Raw genomic sequence first — 19,334 nt, forward strand, 5'->3', positions numbered from 1 at the left:
TGTTGCATAGGTGTAACAAGACAGTATTTGGCCTAGAGAATCTTTTACTACTGATGAGTGCAAGGCAGAAAAAGCACATCTTGACTTTCAGATCCCAGAGTGAATCTGTAGGTCTGGCAGTAGGAAAACAATTCCTTTTAATCTGAAAACTGAATACATTTGATATGGAAGTCACTGAAAAACAACAAGTGTGGTTTATCACCATGCTATTTTTACAAAGTCACTTTTCAGACTACAGCTACACTTCAAGGAAGCTCTCTGAGGATCCAGTAACAAAGATAGCATATGTAACCAATTTGTCACTAGGATCAGGAGTGATAGCAATGTACTGAAAGGAGAATAAATTTCAGCCAGGAAACTATAAATCACTTAATCTAACTTCATTCCCAAATACAATTGGTGAAGACATTGAGAAAGAAACTGTTTGATGGAAGAATCTGGAAATACACGGATTTTAAATGGTTATCATGGTTTTCCCAAAATACATCCTGCTAGAGGAACCTCTTATCTCTTTTTGGTTCTATTCATTTTAAAGATTGGAGTATTTACAATATGTGGGTTAGATTTTTGAACACACCCAAGAGCTGAGTGTTTGGATCATGTTGTTGTTGTTGTTGTTGTTGAGGTCAGTCTCTACATTTTAATAAATCTTTCAACAATATACAACCTGATTCTTTGACTGCCAAACCTGGTTATGGAACACAGATTCAGAAAACATAGTCTATAGCAAATTAATGTCCAGAAGAAAAAAAATCTTAAACTGTAACTGGCACTGGGTTGTTGGTAGGGAGAAATGGGGTGCAATTAATAAGTCACCCTCTGTCAATTTGTCTCTTTGTGCAGAATAAGAAATATCTATGATAACTGTGTTGCAGGTGGCCATGTCTGGACATTCCCTTGCTTCTCAGTGGCGGAGGGGGGTTGCATTTAATTTAATACTTGCCCTTTTAAAAAAAATCTGTCTTACCCAGCCCTCTTTTTAACTGATATAAAAGGTTACTGTGTTAAAATTTTGTTATATCACTTTAAACTTAGCCAATTCATACAATGAAGATGAGATCACTTTACAATCTAAATTCTCATCACACTGTGTTGCCATCATTCATAGATGTCAGATCCTGAAACTGACTAAGGAATTAGGGTATTGAGATGATACTAGAGTCAGTGACAGTAGATGAATTTCTCGGGAGATATCAATTTCTACAGAGCCAATGCAACAAAATTGAATTAAATACGGGATTTTTTTTTCAAATACATACTGCTGCACAATTTAACACTGTTTTGAATTACATAAAACACAAAGTTCCACTGCGACCTCATAAAGCATTCCCTCGGGATGCTACTCTTAATGGAAGGAAAGATTTTTTTTAAATAAAAGAAACAAATTTTCTTTGAGTCAAAAATATCACTAGCACAATATTACTTTTCTTTCCTCTAATATTTATGTGGATTCTGGAGATAAGAAACTGGTCTTCATATTTTTTTATTATTTTAGACATAGTTTGGATCTCAATAAGTTTTAAAGTAGATGGCCATTAGCAGCACTAACTGGTAAATCAAGCTTGAGTAGAGGTTGCAGAGCGAAAAAGGTGTGGTTTATATCTAAACGTCTTTAAAAAATCTACAATCAGTGAAACCATTAAAGTTCATTTGAAAACATGGAAAAGATCTGTATATTTCAATTTTCAAATTAGATTCAGTCAGTTAGCCATGCTCTGCCTGCACTACCATACTAATGCTTGTGTTGAGATAGAAAATAGATGCCAAAAACAGCAAAAAAGACTGGAAGTTAGAGAGCTGCTAGAAGACTTGTTTCACACTGTCTTTATGGGAAAGTCATATACTAATGCCATTGGCAAAAGCACTTTTTGAATCAGCAGGGTAAAAAGACATCAAAATGTATCTGCTTTCAAGAATCCATGGGAAATAAACTGGAGCTGGTATCAAAAGGATATAACTAAACATTCTAGTGAGATCTCTGTATGCAGAGAAGTACATTACAAGGGCTTGTTAAGTGCACACAGATTGTCATCAGTCCACACAGTATCTTTGATATCCAGATTCTTTTGAACTACTACTTGCAATTTTCACATAGCAGAGGAAAGGGAACAGCTTTAAGAAAATGAATGTAAATAAATGTGAATTAGTTCTTTCATAAAAGCCTCTTTGGGAAAACATGTCATCCAACTTCTGCTGCTTAAATGTCCTTAGCGTAAAGGCAATTTTATGCAAATAGAGTCTTTGGAAGTATAGATTTTTTTTATGAGATACTATATCAGCCTCATGGGCAAATGAGATTACATAACTCCTTCAATGACATAACATGCCGTGATGAAATGGGAGGGAGGTGGGGAAGTAGGCTGAAAATATAGCCAGAGTGCATTGTATGCTTTAATATAACTCAGTTCTAGTGCACCTCTATTGTTTAACTTGTCACACCTTATGTGCCTGAAAAATGTGTTCAGCAGGACTCCTCATTTTTCTTAATTGAAATGTATTTAATTGCTCTATAATTGACACAAATGAGCTTTCATTTTTAGCGTTTCTTTTGTCTTTTTGTCCATAGTTATCCGTGCAAAGTGCACAAATTATTTGCTAATTAAATGAAGATTTATTGTGGCTGCAATGCAAAACACGAGTAATTACCTATCTTTTTTGACTGATATGAAATGCATTTGTAGAGTTTTCCCTATTACACATTTACTGACAACAGTTTACTCTTGAAAGAGAATGACTAAGCTAGTCAGAAGACTGAAAGGCACGGAATGCAGTGGTTTGTTTTGAGTGACCAGCTCTTTTGCTAGTACTATAAATAAAGTTTCAACTAAGGAGCTGATTCAAAGCCCTCTAAAGTCAATGGGAGTCTTTCCATTTACTTTAATTGGCTTTGAATCAGTCCCAGAGGCTTGCCTCTAACTATAAAGTACAGGGATCTCTTTCTTGCCATGGCCCCTTTTAGATTGTCAATGCATTCATATGTGAAGTCAGTTGAATTTCTAGTTACAGATGTAGCCATTTTCTAGTGCCAGATACTTCGCAAATCAATGCTAGTTTTCTTAAAATGTATTTTTGTTCATAAATATTTGTCAAATAGTTTGACTAAGAAATTTCTGCTTATAGATTGTTCATGAACTATTAAATTTAACTATTTGCGTTTCATTATGAGTAATATCTGGTTGGATAACAAAGTTTAATGGTACAGTTTCTTTTCACTGGCTGGATGACCAAGTCCATGTCTACACTACAGGGAATCTAGAGGCATAATGAAGTTGCTTTGGTTATGCTGGCATAGTGTAGACACAGCATACAGCAATGGAAGAGTTTTTTCTGTTGCTGTAAGAACCCCACCTCCCTGAGCGATGGTAGCTGGGTGGATGGAAGAATTCTTCAGTTGAACTATCCGCATGTATGCCAGGGGTCAGGTTAGCATGGCTATGGGGCTCAGGGATGTGGATTTTCACACCCCTGAGCGCAGCAGCTATGTTGACCTAAATTTTCAGTGTACAGCAGGCCTGAAACTTTTTAAGGTTAAAAAGGTTTTAACTTTAGAAGAAGGAATGCAGAATGGCAAACAATGCATAACAATCACACAATTATGATTTTTCAAACAAAATTATTTGTGCAAAAACTCAAACTCTTGGAATTTGCAAGCATTCCCTATTTATATTACAGTAGTATCAAACTATAACTGGAAACGAATCGTATTACTGTCAGTGTGCGGGAAAATCATGTGCAATATCATCCTGGAACAGATCAAGACACAATTTCAACTTTGGTAGGAACAAGCAGGTTTTAGAACACCAAGAAAATGTGACAACAGTAGTGTTGTTCTCAGACATATTACTGAACAAAGTGTGGAGTTTCAAGGACCTCTTGTGATAAATGCTATAGATTTCCAGAAGGCTTTTGACAGTGTACATAAAGACAGTCTTTGGAAAATTATGGCATACTATGGAGTACCAGCAAAAATAATTAGAATAACCAAGGATCTATATGATAATGTTGAATGTGCAGTCAGAGATGGTGACAACATCAACCAATGGTTTGCAGTGACACCTGGAGTAAGACAAAGGTGTATGATGTCCCCACTGCTGTTTTCAGTTGTCATTGACTATCTACTGAGAAAAGTAACTGCAGAAGATGACTGGGGAATTTTATGGACAAATGATAAAGCACAATTGGCTGACCTTGTTTTTTGCTGATGACATTGTCCTGCCTACTACAATATATTGCTTAATGAAATAAAAGACAGCATTTTGCAGCTACAGCAGAACAATCTGATTTGTCTATTACCAAGGGGAAGATAAACTATATGGCTATCAGTGTCTCAAATGCAACCATTAGAGTGTACAAAGAAACTCTAGAAGAGGTCAATCATTTTACCTATCTAGGCAGTTAGATGTACAGTGATGATGATGACACCATGGTAGATGTCAAGCAATAAATATCAAAAGCAGAAAACAAATGGCTGATGAATCTTGCCCATATGCTCGGGGTCTAGCTGATCGCCATATCTGGGGTTGAGAAGGAATTTTCCTCCAGGGCAGATTGGAAGAGGCCCTAGAGGTTTTTCACCTTCCTCTGTAGCATGGGGCATGGGTCACTTGCTGGAGGATTCTCTGCTCCTTGAAGTCTTTAAACTACGATTTGAGGACTTCAATAGCACAGATATAGGTGTGAGGTTTTTTGCAGGAGTGGTGGGTGAAATTCTGTGGCCTGCGTTGTGCAGGAGGTCAGACTAGATGATCATAACGGTCCTTTCTTACCTAAATATCTATGAATCTATGAACTTTCATAATCTTGAAAAGATTTTGAAAAGTAGCACAATTGGCCTTAATACAAAAATACATTGTTTTTAATTCTGGCATCATGTCTGTTTATGGAGCATTTATCTGTTTATCATTTATGGAGCAAAGTTGAAGAAATCTATACCAGAAATTGATAAGTTCATCTTATTTCTAAAGTACATGCCTGTGGAAGATCTTCAGAGTCCATGGGAAAGAGTTTCTTGCAACATCAGAAATCCTAAGTAGAACAAAACAATCTACATCAAATATGGTAAGAAAATGACGGTGACCATATTTAGGACGCGCTTAAGGATGTCATCAACACAACTTCCATGAAAAATAATAATGTGGACATCACCTGGAAAAAGTGAAAGAAGATCATCGAGAGAAATGTTACACAAAATAACAGAGAAAGAAGCCAAATCCATGATCATGCGACTCAGAAGGCTGAACAGGCCATCATAAGCTCTGAATGTATTGTGGAAGCTGGCCGATGCCCTATGCACCCGATGGTGCGGAATGATAAAAAAAAAAGAAAAACAGGAGGTGTCAAAATGTGCAAAGGGATGTACAGGTATATTGGAGAGACAATCACTGCCTGAAGATCTTACACTCTTTAAAGATAATGTACAGATGAATGGTTAACATATACAACAGAGAAGAAAACAGTCATGGTTATTGGCATTATCTCTGGTCAGGAAAGTTCCTCGATAATTTGAGTTTAAAAAAAAATCAGGTCAAATTGAAGTTTTCATCTTTTTAGGTGGGCAATCTATCCCAAACCCTGCCTGTGTTCCACTGGAAGATCTGTCAAAAGCAATACAGGCCTGTGGACTGTGCCACTTTCAATGGATTGAGATTTTCTGACAGAAAAGCATTCTGTTTTGAAAATGTTTTACCAGTGCTACATGGAGTGCTATGGTACTTAGCATAAAACTATATCCCTGTTATAGAATTTCATAGGATGATTTCTAAAAAATTTGAATCGGGTGCACTATTCTCTCTTCTACAGGTCAGCCTATATATATTTTTCCCCCATTTTTCCTTTCCCCCCCTCCATTCTTCCTTTGATCAGAATGGCTACTTTACGGGTCTGTTTAAATGAGATGACTGATATCTTCCATTACCAACAAAGAGCTAGTGTCTGCCACTCTGACACGTGCTGTGTAGTACCTTATTCTGATAGTAGCCTCAGTATCAAGCAATGAGACATTGGAATGGTGGTGTCCAAGATAATGAATTTAGTGAAAAATGTTTGTATTGAGGATGATGGTTACAAACTAAGGCACTCCAGCTCAGCAGGGCACTCGTGTTCATATCAGAGCGTGTTCTTTTTGACTTGATTGTAAGTTTGGCAAGATTCACTCCCTTTCCCACATACACACTCAATCAATGGCAATAGCATGTGCTTTGCCTGCTTACATAAGATGATATCTTTACCTCTGTGGTGTTATATACCAGTTTATCATAAAAAAGGGAGCTTTCCCATTTAAAACATTACTAATTTTCACACCATAGCCCTGCTAGAGATTTATCATGACTGCCCTGAGGTCAGGACACAGTATAACACTGGTAATTTACATGTAAATTCACAAAGGGGAAGTGCCAAGAGAAAGGAAGAGTGCTGAACACAGGCACTGGAATTGAGGGAACAGGAGGCCATGGCCCCTCACTTTTAAAAGTGGTAGCAGCCAGCCACAGAGAGAGGGAGGAGTGCCATTGGCATTGCCCCCTCCCCCACTTCTACAAAAGTTCTGGTGCCCTTGGTCCTGAACGTAGCTTTAATCAGTACACTGTATATTATTCATGGTGGCAATAGCCAGTGCTGTGATGAATAGCATGGAAATTGATATTAAGCCTATAGATGGCAAGTAATATGTCTGAGTACCAGAAAAGAAGATTCAGGTTTAATCAAGTAATTAAATCTACCTTATTCCCATACAATGTGAATTAGGATTTCAGAATCCAAAATTATCAATACCTGCTGCTTTAGGGTCTTCATCTGGGTCCTAGTTTACCTCAATCCTGGCAGGCCAAACTGACCTGGTCAGGGTGCATCCTTCAATCCTATTACTGTTGGCCCTCCCCTGTTGGGGTATAGTGCCCCCGGTACGGATATGGGCCCTGAATCCCCGTCACTTCCCTGCCACTTAATTATTCCTGATGCTTTCTGCCCTGCTGCCTTTTTTAAGGCCTCTTCATTAGAGTCCCTGCCCCTAGTTCTTTATTTTAAAGAAGTAGAATGTACTTTGCAATCTGTTAGATTGAGTGCTGTGCTCTGACTCAGGAACTTAAGATCTATTACCGGCTCTGCCACTTGCCAGCTATGTGACCTTGGGAAAGTCATTGGACCACTGTGCACCAGTTTCCCTGTTATGTAAAGTGCTCTGAGATCTGCAGCTGAAAAGCACTGTGTAAGAAGTAGGTATCTATTATGAGCATAGAGAAGAGGAGGACAAATGATTACATAGGAAGGAAATTCAATAAAAAATCTCCATAGGGTCCCTAATATGTAGACTTGACAGAATTCAATTTTTATTGCATTATATTTTGGATGGATAATATAAGGATATATTTTAAAGCATATCCTGCAACTGTGAAAATTTTAAAAAATGATAAAAATTATGTGAGATCAAACATGGGGAGATAATAATTGATGCTGAGATTCAAAAAGTTAAAGCTTTATACAAATTAAAATTAAAATTGTCAATGCCAGATGTCATAATCTACCAAGTAAATACCTTTATATCAAAGTCTAATAAGTTCTCAAGCAGCATTTTGTTACTTTGCCTATGTGTAAATTTTGATTATCATCAATGGTAATCTTTTTTGTCTGTGTCTGCATGGTGAAATCAACATTTACTGATAAAAATATCATCTTTCCAAGCCTACTACTGCTGCCTTCAGTGGTGCTGTTTGTAATCTTTTTAAGATTCTTCCACTCTTTGTGTTTCACTGTAAACATTTCTTGAAATTTTGGTAGCACTTCCACAACCATAAAACCTTTCCTGCTGTGGAAAGTTGAATTATTAATTATTATTTTATTTTTATTTATTAATTATTTTATTATTAACTAAACAACCAAACTTAAGATAAATTAGGCTAAATACATCCATAACGGAGTGATGTTAGGGATGACTTTTGCTCACTGTGCCAAATGTAAACCACATGCCCAGGGCCATGAAACTACAGGTAATCATATTTTAAAAAAATGTTAATGTCTGTGATGCTCTTGGAAGCCCAATGGTATTTAACTTTAGGTTTAAAATACCTCAGCAAGATCAAGGAATAAATTCCTTCAAGAAACTCTCCTGCTTCTGTTTTCTCTCTAGGCTATACATCCTGTTTCTCTTTTGTTTCCATACCGCCAGCACACACACACACAAAATCTGTAATCCACTATGTCTAACTTATTTATCAGTGGAATACTAATCATGCCCTTAAGCCTGATTCTCCACTGCATTATACCTAATGTAGTCATTTCTACTTGTGCTGATGGAGCACACAGTGGCATAAAAAGCTACTAAAACAGACCATTACCCTTCCATATCCCCTATGCACAGGTGTAAATTGCTACAAAGTATGCAGTGGAAGATGAGGCCCATAGTATTAATGCATATCATACCCAAACATATTACACAGTTTACTGTAAAGCAAACTTTTTAAAACTATTTGCTCTGGAGCCATTCCTGGTGAAAGAGCATCAAACGGCAACTTTCAATTTACAAAACACAGTACCTTATCTCAACAAGACATTAAAAGGTTCTTTCCAAGACATATACAGTAATTGAATTATACAATTCGTGGTGCCAAATAATGATGGAAAGCAAAGGGAAAAACAAGCACATTTTCAGTTTTGATTGAAAGAGCTGTAACATCCTTGATATGTTTGGGCCAGGAATTCCAGGTAAAAGACTGAAGCAACAGCAACACATGTAGACAGATACTGGTGGAAGAAGTACTGTACCTAGCACAGCCTCAGATATGATCTGTTAGTGGAGTGGGTAAAGGCTGAAGCAATCAGAGATGCGTGTGTGTGTGTATGTGTGTAGTCTTCTCTCTCTCTCTCTCACTCACTCACACACTCTAAATGGATCTTTAGGTCAAGATAACTTTGAGTTAATACAGTTTCTTATTGGTACCCAGTACAACTGTCACCATGCCTCAGTGGGTCACAGCTGAGAATACCAGAGTCAATACAAACTGCTGAGAAATAGGGCAGACTCACCCCCAGACTGGTGGTTATTGTATCATTAGATACCACACCAGGGACAAAAGTAAACTTCTTTCTCAACCACTGTTTAACAAGAAGTCAAAAATACAGTCTCCTTAGGCATTCCAGCCCTTGCTTCACCACCCAGACACTAGACTCTATGATCAGTGGTCACTGAAAAACAATGTCATCATGTATAGGGTCCTTTAATCCAAAGAGATCAGCCACATCACCAGGTCAATATATAACTCAGATCTTATCCAAAAATCACACTGTTGCCAATCCTTTAATATCTAAAGGATTATTTTTAAGAAAAAAAAAGAGTAGAGTTAAAATGGTCAAAGAAATCATATACATACAATTATTGTAAAGTTCTTGGATCAGGTTTGTAGCAGTGATGTTACAGACTGCTAGCTCTGGTAACTTCCAAAAGATTGAAAGGTTCTCAGTCCATAGTCAATATGCTTCTTTTAGTGTAGATCCATAGTCCAGATATCAGAGCAGGAAAGATGCAAAATGGTCTGGGTCCTTTATAACTTCTCCTATGTGGAGGGAATGTGCTCAATCTAATCAGTCTTAATTACAGGCACAAGATGTCAAACAAGCAAGTCACATGCACTTACATGGCTTGATGACTCATAGGAGCTAACTTTACCCATATTCTGGCTAAAGTGTCCACAGGAAACTCACTGGGTGGTAAAAAGCTTCTTCTATCGTTCACTGTGGGACCTAAGTGTTCTTTAATAGGACATCAACTTGAATGGCCCATTCACAATGTGCTGGCTAGACTGGATGTAAACCACCTTGTGGGTATTACCCCAAGAACAAACACATTTGAAATACAGATATATAGCCAATATTCATAACTTCAGATACAGTGACGATATGTGGATTGAAACAGGATAATCATATTTGATAGATTGTACCTTTTTCATTGATACCTTACATCACACACTTTGTAAAAGATTTGTTGCAATTGTCTAACAGTGGCACTATTAATGACATAAATGGTCATGTTTCAATTGTACACAGTCACAGCAACTAAGCCAGAACTCGATCTATGCCTTCAGTTTATATGGTGCTAGTTAGAATTCTAACAGTACCTTTTTTTTTCTTGTAGGACTAGTGGTGTCTGTTATGCGTGTTTAGAGAGAGAGTAGGGACAAGTGAATGGTGCAAGAGGAATTTTGAACCTACTTTAATGAGCTGCATCTGAGTTAAACTGAACCTGAACTGTGTGAGTTTGGCAATGCTGCCAGCTTTAACAAAATGCAAACTGCAAGAACAGGATAGCCATAGGGGGAAGGGGGAAGTTAGTAATTGCATGTGTAACTTTCCGGGCTATCCTTATATTAGAGAATGTTAGCCTGAGCCATATCCTTAGGAGGCAGAGAATAATCCTGTTAAAAAGGGAAACCCACATCCAAGAAGATCTCCAGCACTGCTATTTCCTAGGATGGTACCCCTCATCTGGTGCAAGAGTGGAAGGGAAACACTCCATCTATGGACAGCCAAAGATGGCTGCATTGTGCAATGTGTGTGCCAAAAAGGGAACGCTATTGTTGCCCAGGGTTTTCGGCCTACAGTTCTCCAAATTTTAAGTCCAGCAATATAGTTTAACTACCTCAGCATTCAGGTGTAAGAGACCAGTAGTTCCCAGTGTTTGAATTGCCTCTTCTCTGTTTTTGATTGGCCCCAGAGTCTACTTTCCTCAGTGTACTTCACCTGGCCTTTGAGAATTAAACCAAGGCAATGTAGCCCCTATCTTTCCTGGCCAATTGTTGTTAAGGCAACAAAACTGATACCCCAGGTGGCAAGACTATCTGATGGTCACCTGATTCCTAAAAGAAATTGAGAAAGGAACTCAGACAAAAAAAAATGCTGAAGCATAGATAGATGTAAAGCAGAAGGAAGAAAAGACAAAATGACCTTTCATACTCTATCTGCATCACATTCACTCACTTAATCATACCACATACAACATAATGAGATTTATAGACTATAGAAGCATCCTGTACTGTTTACATCCCACAAAGCACAAGATCACAGGGGTCAACAATGCTGGGAATCCGAAAGTAAATAATCATGTCCTTCTGTAACTTTTGTGTAGTCCCAAATGCCTTGTAATCTGTGTGCATTAAGAAAAGTGTCTAGGGACATGTTTGAGCAATTTGCTTCATATTCCAGTTCATGTTTGTAAATATAAAGGTAGTAAAAAGGTTGGGGGTTGGCACATGGTTGAGATTTTTGATATTTCAGGGAAATAAACCTTTAGATTTCTGGAGCTCATGCCATTTTGAGCATGCTAGGGAGATGAGGAGAGGAATAAAAGCCAAAGAAGGCAGAGAGGCACATCTGTCCAGTCACATCCGTCCAGCACCCAGAAAAAAGTTGTTTAAATCCCGCTGTACAGTTAGTATCTGAGCAGTTTATTGTAATACAGCATATAATATTTACTGGTTGAATTCCCCTCTTCCAACTGGCTCTTTGCCTGAGTTTTGGGTCCCATCTTTGGTACCATCTCTGGCTGGATCTCTGGTTCAAAGTTAGGTAGATCAAAGAGATCTTGGTTATCCAGAGGACTCCTCCTCAATGGAGTCTGTGGTGGGCTGGGTGCCTTCCAAACTGTTCACAACAAAGAACAGAACAACTGTTCTGGGGAGGCCTCCCTAGCAAAAATTCTCTCCAGCTCCTCATAGTATGCATGTGCACAGGAAGCATTATGGAAGATCTTGTTTTTGTCCTTGGCACTTTTATAATTCCACAGGAGCTCTTTGGATTTGGCACAGCACTGGACCATGCCCCATGATTCACTCTGCTCCTGCACTTTGTTATGCTAGAAACCTGTAGATCTTTGCATTACAGTGACTCCTGTTAAGATGGGACTAGAAGCGCTCTCCTACACAGAAGGAAAGGAAGTATAGGGCCTCCACATAGGTCTGTGCAGAAGCATGGGATCTGGCTGCAATAATGGACTCCATGTATGTGAACTTTGACACAATCTGGAATCATGGAACAGTGCATCTGGTTGTGTTCCAGCATTTAAACAGGGAAGTGACATCTGATCAAAATGAACCCAGAGTCATGGAAGGCACACAGGTAAATTGTCAGGCTTGTCTAACTAACAGGCAGTGCATTGTGGGAAAGCAGTGGAAGGATAGCCTGAAGCAGTATAGTTGAAATTATAAAATATAGTTTAACAAGTGTCTACATGAGCCTTATGCAAATTTAACACAATGTGGTAGAGTTATGTTGCCTCTGGAGTGGATTAATTATAGCAGATAAATTAATACCAGATAATTTTTTAAAAAAGTTTCCTTGTGGATACAAGAGGGTTTGTTTGGAAAGAAAACTAAGGTTATACTAAAAAAATCCCCCACACAAAAACCTTTGTCATGTAGATGAGGCCTTAGTATTGAACAAGGTTTGGGCTGGAGCTATACAGACACATTCTAAGCCCTGGTCTACACTACGAGTTTCGGTTGAATTTAGCAGCATTAGATTGATGTAACCCTGCACCCATCCACACAATGAAGCCATTTCTGTTGACTTAATGGGCTCTTAAAATCGATTTCTGTACTCCTCCCCCACGAGGGGATTAGTGCTGAAATCGACATCACCTGGTCAAATTTGGGGTAGTGTGGTTGCAATTCGACAGTATTGGCCTCCAGGAGCTATCCCCACAGTGCTCTATTGTGACCGCTCTGGACAGCACTCTGAACTCGGATGCACTGGCCAGGTAGGCAGGAAAAGCCCCGCGAACTTTTGAATTTCATTTCCTGTTTGGCCAGTGTGGCGAGCTCATCAGCAGAGGTGACCATGGAGTCCCAGAATTGCAAAAGAGCTCCAGCATGGACTGAACGGGAGGTACTGGATCTGATTTCTGTATGGGGAGATGAATCTGTGCTATCAGAACTCCGTTCCAAAAGACGAAATGCCAAAATATTTGAAAAAATCTCCAAAGGCATGAAGGACAGAGGCTATCACAGGGACCCACAGCAGTGCCATGTGAAACTTAAGGAGCTTAGGTAAGCCTACCAAAAAACCCAAGAAGCAAACGCCCGCTCAGGGTCAGAGCCCCAGGCATGCCGCTTCTATGATAAGCTGCATGCAATTCTAGGGGGTGCCCCTACCACTGCCCTACCCCTGTATGTGGACTCCTGCAAGGGGAGAGTCTCATGCAACAGGGATGAGGATTTTGGGGACGAGGAAGATGATGAGGAGGGGGAGGTTGAAGATAACGCACACCAAGCAAGCGGAGAAACTGTTCTCCCCAACAGCTAGGAACTGTTTATCACCCTGGAGCCAATATCCTCCCAATCCTGCCAACCCTGGCTCTGGACCTTGAAGGCGGAGAAGGCAGCTCTGGTGAGTGTACCTTTGTAAATATAATACACGGTTTAAAAGCAAGTGTGTTTAATTATTAATTTGCCCTGAAGACTTTGGATGCATTCATGGCCAGTACAGCTACTGGGAAAGTCTGTAAACATGTCCAGGGATGGGGCAGACATCCTCCAGGGACATCTCAATGAAGTTGTCCTGGAGGTACTCCCAAAGCCTTTGCAAAAAGTTTCTGGGGAGGGCAGCCTTATTGCGTCCTCCATGGTAGGACACTTTACCACAGCAGGCCAGTAGCACGTAGTCTGGAATAATTGCATAAGAAAGCATGGCAGTGTGTGGTCCCGGTGTTTGCTGGCATTCAAGCAACATCCTTTTTTTATCTCTCTGTGTTATCCTCAGGAGAGTGTTATCATTCATGGTCACCTGGTTGAAATAGGGGAATTTTATTAAGGGGACATCAGAGGTGGCCGTTCCTGCTGGGCTGTTTGCCTGTGGCTGAAAAGAAATCATCCACGCTATTAGCCATGTGGTGCGGGGAGGGGTGAAGCGATCATCCCAGAGAATTGGGTGTGGGGGGTGGGGTTTAGTTGGGTTTGTGCTGCATGTTAACCTGAAAACATCAGCCCTCCTTTTAAATGGCCAGTGTGTCTTTTTCAATTTTAATCTCCCTTTTTTTCCTCCCAAAACTGCAAATGTTTCAACACTGCGACTACCATCTCCGTCCCAGAGGCTAGCGCAGATAAGAAAGCGAAAAAAACACTCACGATGAAATGTTCTCTGAGCTCATGCAGTCCACCCAAACTGAAAGAGCCCAGCAGAATGTGTGGAGGCAGACAATGGCAGAGTCCAGGAAAGCACAAAATGACCGTGAGGGCAGGAGGGATGCATGAGAAGACAGATGGCTGGAGCAACAGGAGAGGTGGTGGGATCAAGAGGAAAGGTGGCAGCAGCATGATGAGAGGAAGCAGGATGCAATGCTGAGGCTCCTGGAGGATAAAACTGATATGCTCCGGCGTATGGTTGAGGTGCAGGAAAGGCACAGACCGCCACTGCAGCCCCTGTGTAACGAACTGCCCTCCTCCCCAAGTCCCATAGCCTCCTCACCCAAGAACGCTGGCGGGGAGGCAGCACCGGGCACCCAACCACTCCACCCCAGAGGACTGCCCAAGCAACAGAAGGCTTGCGTTCAATAAGTTTTGAAGTGCAGTGTGGCCTTGTCTTTCCCTCCTCCCCTCATCCACCACCCCACCCGGTGCTTCCCTCCTCCCCCACCCCTCCCTGGCTACCTTGGCAGTTATCCCCCTATTTGTGTGATGAATTAACAAAGAATGCATGAATTTGAAACAACAATGACTTTATTGCCTCTGCAAGTGGTGATCAAAGGGGGGAGGGGAGGACGGTTGGCTTACAGGGAAGTAGAGTCAACCAAGGGGGCAGGTTTTCATCAAGGAGGAACAAAGAGAACTGTCACACCATAGCCTGGTCAGCCATGAAACTGGTTTTCAAAGCTTCTCTGATGCGTAGGGCACCCTGCTGTGCTCTTCTAACTGCCCTGGTGTCTGGCTGTGTGTAATCAGCCGCCAGGTGATTTGTCTCAACTTCCCACCCCACCAAAAACGTCTCACCCTTACTCTCACAGATATTGTGGAGCACACAGCAAGCAGTAATAACAATGGGAATATTGGTTTTGCTGAGGTCTAACCGAGTCAGTAAACTGCACCAGAGCTCTTTTAAACATCCAAATGCACATTCTACCACCATTCTGCACTTGCTCAGCCTATAGTTGAACAGCTGCTGACTACTGTCCAGGCTGCCTGTGTACGGCTTCATGAGCCAGGGTATTAAGGGGTAGGCTGGGTCCCCAAGGATAACTATAGGCATTTCAACATCCCCAACTGTTATTTTCTGGTCTGGAAAGTAAGTCCCTTGCTGCAGTCGTTCATACAGACCAGAGTTCCTGAAGATGCGAGCATCATGTACCTTTCCCGGCCATCCCATGTTGATGTTGGTGAAATGTCCCTTGTGATCCATCAGTGCTTGCAGCACCACTGAAAAGTATCCCTTTCAGTTTATGTACTGGCTGCCTTGGTGGTCCGGTGCCAAGATAGGGATATGCGTTCCATCTATCGCCCCACCACAGTTAGGGAAACCCATTGCAGCAAAGCCATCCACTATGACCTGCACATTTCCCAGAGTCACTACCCTTGATAGCAGCAGCTCAGTGATTGTGTTGGCTACTTGGATCACAGCAGCCCCCACAGTAGATTTGCCCACTCCAAATTGATTCCCAACTGACCAGTAGCTGTCTGGCGTTGCAGGCTTCCAGAGGGCTATCGCCACTCGTTTGTGAACTGTGAGGGCTGCTCTCTTCTTGGTATTTGTGCACTTCAGGGCAGGTGAAAGCAGGTCACAAAGTTCCATGAAAGTGCCCTTACACATGCAAAAGTTTTTCAGCCACTGGGAATCATCCCAGACCTGCAACACTATGCGGTCCTACCAGTCTGTGCTTTTTTCACGGGCCCAGAATCGGCATTCTACGGCATGAGCCTGCCTTTGCCACCAGGATGGCCTAATACTGTAGGTCAATTGTTAACATTTCAAAAGACCATCTAGGCAAAGTTGGCCAGATAACTGGAGCTATGGTACAATGCAGCTGTACAATAAATATCAGAAATGTACTACTGAAACAAGAAAATGAGCTACTTTCTCTAAATTGATTTCTTGTTACTTTTAGATTAATATCATCTCATCGGTATACAACTCAGGCACATAATTTTATTTATTTAACACAAAAGCAGGTCAGCATGCAATGTCCAAGGGAAAACAAAACCAAAACCCAAATGACTTACAAATTTCAAATCCAGAAAAAGAACAGATATTAAAGATGGATTTCTAAGTTGATTGGGATAGTGATCAATAGACTAGATTTAACTTTGCTCCTCTGGTTTTTTATTTCTATTAATCACTAATTAGAGAGTAGAAGACAAAAATACCAGTATTGATAAAGTGGTCAAAGTATTGCAAGCACTTATTTCCAGACTTGTGGGTGAGCTCTGTATTAGCAACTATGTACAATTGAGTAGCACATCCACACATATAAAATAGGTTTCAGAGTAGCAGCCGTGTTAATCTGTATCTGCAAAAAGAAAAGGAGTACTTGTGGACCTTAGAGACTAACAAATTTATTTGAGCATAAGCTTTCATGGCATCTGATGAAGTGAGCTGTAGCTCATGAAAGCTTATGCTCAAATAAATTTGTTAGTCTCTAAGGTGCCACAAGTACTCCTTTTCTTTTTACATATAAAATAGGACTTTGAGAAATCTTAAGATGAACAACATATACCACTATCAGAATGTGCCTTTTTTGGATAAAATTACTTAAGGAGATAAGGAGTTAGTGTGGGGCTGCACTAATAAAATCTCTAATTGGCATGTTTTGTTTTATTTGTATAATTACACAATTGGGTAAAAACCATAGGGAAAATAATCAGAAACAGTGAAACACAAAGTTTAGGGGAATGCTCAGAATGTTAAAAGTGGCCTGAAATGTACCAGTTGACAGGAAATTAAATCAGAGTTTGCTATGTAGTATAACAGGTAAAAATGGGTTTTGAGCTGGAGATGTAGAGGGATGAAGTCATGGAACAAGATGCTGATAGTCTGTAAAATGCTGGTGAAATCACTTGTAATATAACACATTGAGTTATGGGCTTTTCAATTCCAGAAATATATTGACAAAGTAGAAGGTTTTCAAAGAAGAGAAACAAAAGTAAGTAGGGATTGGCTTATGAGGAAAGATTAAAGACCACATTTTTGCAGTCCGTCAAGGGAGTGCTTCTTTTTCACACTCAATAGGAGATAGGTGCCTGATAATTCTGCCCCTCCCCTTCACTCCAGCCAGATGTGGGAAGAATTCCTCCTGATGAATCTCACGTTCAACATGCCCTCTATATCCCATGGGCTGTGTGACATTCCCCTCTGGTGTTATCTGGACCGGTGATCTGCTAGTTCACCCCAATACTTGACTCTGGGAGCCAGTCTTACCCTGCTTTGCTGTGAGAACCCCCACTCCCAGGCTGTTCAAGCACAGCCTCTGGCATGTAAGCTGCTCCCAGCTACTTGCAACCGAATGACACTAGCCAGTATCTCCGGTCCCAGACACAACCCTAGGAACCTCCATCTTGCAGTGTCCAGTTATGCCCACTGGACATTGCAAGCTTATATGAGTTAGTCAATTTAACAAAGAAATTGATATGTACCAGGCTTGTGATCCCAAGGGGAGCCTCTGACACACTTCAAACTAAACACACTGCTTCAGGTAGAATAAACAAACAGATTTATTAACTATAAAGATAGATTTTAAGTGATTATAAGTCAAAACATGACAAGTCAGATTTGGTCAAATGAAATAAAATCAAAACGCATTCTAAGCTGATCTTAACACTTTCAATATCCTTACAAACTTAGATGTTTCTCACCACAGGCTGGTTGGTTGCTCTTCAGCCAGGCTCTCCCCTTTGATCAGTGCTTCAGTTGCTTGGTGTGGTGTCTATAGATGTAGGTGGAAGAGAGAGAGAGAGCATGGCAAATGTCTCTCCCTTTTATCATGTCCTTTCTTCCTTCTTGGCTTTGCCCCTCCCCCCCACTTCAGAGGCTGGTGGGCATTACCTCATTGCAGTTCCAAACTGCCTAAAGGAAGGGTGGGGGGTTACTCCCTTGAGACTCTGAAAGATTATTTTGTTGCTGCCTAGGCCAGCGCCCTTTGTTCCCATGAGGTTGGGCTGGGTTTTTCCCGTCCACACCCTGATGAGGTGTGAATTGCCCCTCTGCTTCAGGAGAGTTTTTGTTTACATTTCCTTTAAGCCATGAGGGTACATTTTCAGCCTCATAACTATATACATGAAATTATAACCTTTAACATCACTATAACATCACTATAACAACAATGCTCAGTACATCATGAGCCTTCCGAAGACACCCGACATGACAAACTTTGCATTGGATACCACACAATCATTTTATAAAGATGAACATGGAGGTGTATGTTGTACAGAGAGTCAGAGACTGCCACCTCTGATATGCAAAACCAAGACATCAGGGATGATCCTGACAATAGAAAACTGGATGGTTGGCAGTGTGTATTGAGCACCCTTTACAGATCTCCCAGGACAACTACCTCACAAAAGGAATGATACTGGGAAAATCCATGTTCCAGGATTGTTCAAGATACCCAAATCTCCCCCTAGACTGCAAAACTATTGAGACTATCACAGAGGGAAATAATGCTGCTTCAAACAGCGTTAATACTGCACATTTGTAAATCTTCTGAAGGTGTTGTGCAAGAGAAGAAGAAGAAAGTAAGTTTCAAAGTGTCCCACTCCAATTTTTCAGAAGGCTAAATGGCTGTGTCAATTTTTCATAGAGTGGATAGAGAGAATGGAACAGCAGTTACTTTTTCAGTCCACACAGACCTATTGTGTCTTTCCATTCAATTTTGTTTCCTGCTGAATCACATACTGCAGTGAGAGAAGAAAATATGGATCCACATATTTAGCTTGTAAATACAGAGGGACTTATTATATTATTTTCAATATAGTTAGTGGCACATTCTCAAACCTTGGAAATGTTTTGTGGCCAGATTTTTAAAAGTGTGTAGGAGTTGCTGTGGTCAGTGTTGCAGTGTCTAACTGATTCAAGAGCCTAAGTCATTTTCAAAAGGAATTTAGGCACTTAGGAGCCAAAATCCCATTTACTTCCAATGGGATTTTGGCTCACAGTGCCTAACTCACTTTTGAAAAATGATATTTAGGTTCCTACATCTGGTAGGTGTTGCAATGCTGAGCAGAACACCACTTAGATACCTTTAAAAATCTGGCCCTAGGTCTGATTTGCATTGTTTTGGTCAAAGGTTTATGTAGGTTCTTATTTTACCTTAAGAGCTTCACTCATCCTAAAAGCAGCTTCCTTTGTTTTATTTTTAATTACTTAAATAA

General features: G+C 40.4%; 1 long non-coding RNA gene across 2 annotated transcripts in view; it reads left to right on the top strand.

Moving 5' to 3' along the window:
* Positions 1-14,604, top strand: part of LOC141982418 (uncharacterized) — a 46,159-nt gene extending 31,555 nt beyond the window's left edge. Inside the window, exons 3-6 of one of the 2 annotated variants that reach the window (XR_012638068.1) lie at positions 11,866-12,099; positions 12,792-13,028; positions 13,281-13,368; positions 14,069-14,604. This is a non-coding gene — a long non-coding RNA (uncharacterized LOC141982418). The remainder of the gene's footprint in view (positions 1-11,865; positions 12,100-12,791; positions 13,029-13,280; positions 13,369-14,068) is intronic. The other variant, XR_012638069.1, reaches the window with a different exon arrangement.
* Positions 14,605-19,334: the final 4,730 nt, after the last annotated feature.

The sequence above is a fragment of the Natator depressus genome, chromosome 1, assembly GCF_965152275.1.
Source record: "Natator depressus isolate rNatDep1 chromosome 1, rNatDep2.hap1, whole genome shotgun sequence".
NCBI classification, from domain to species: domain Eukaryota; kingdom Metazoa; phylum Chordata; order Testudines; family Cheloniidae; genus Natator; species Natator depressus.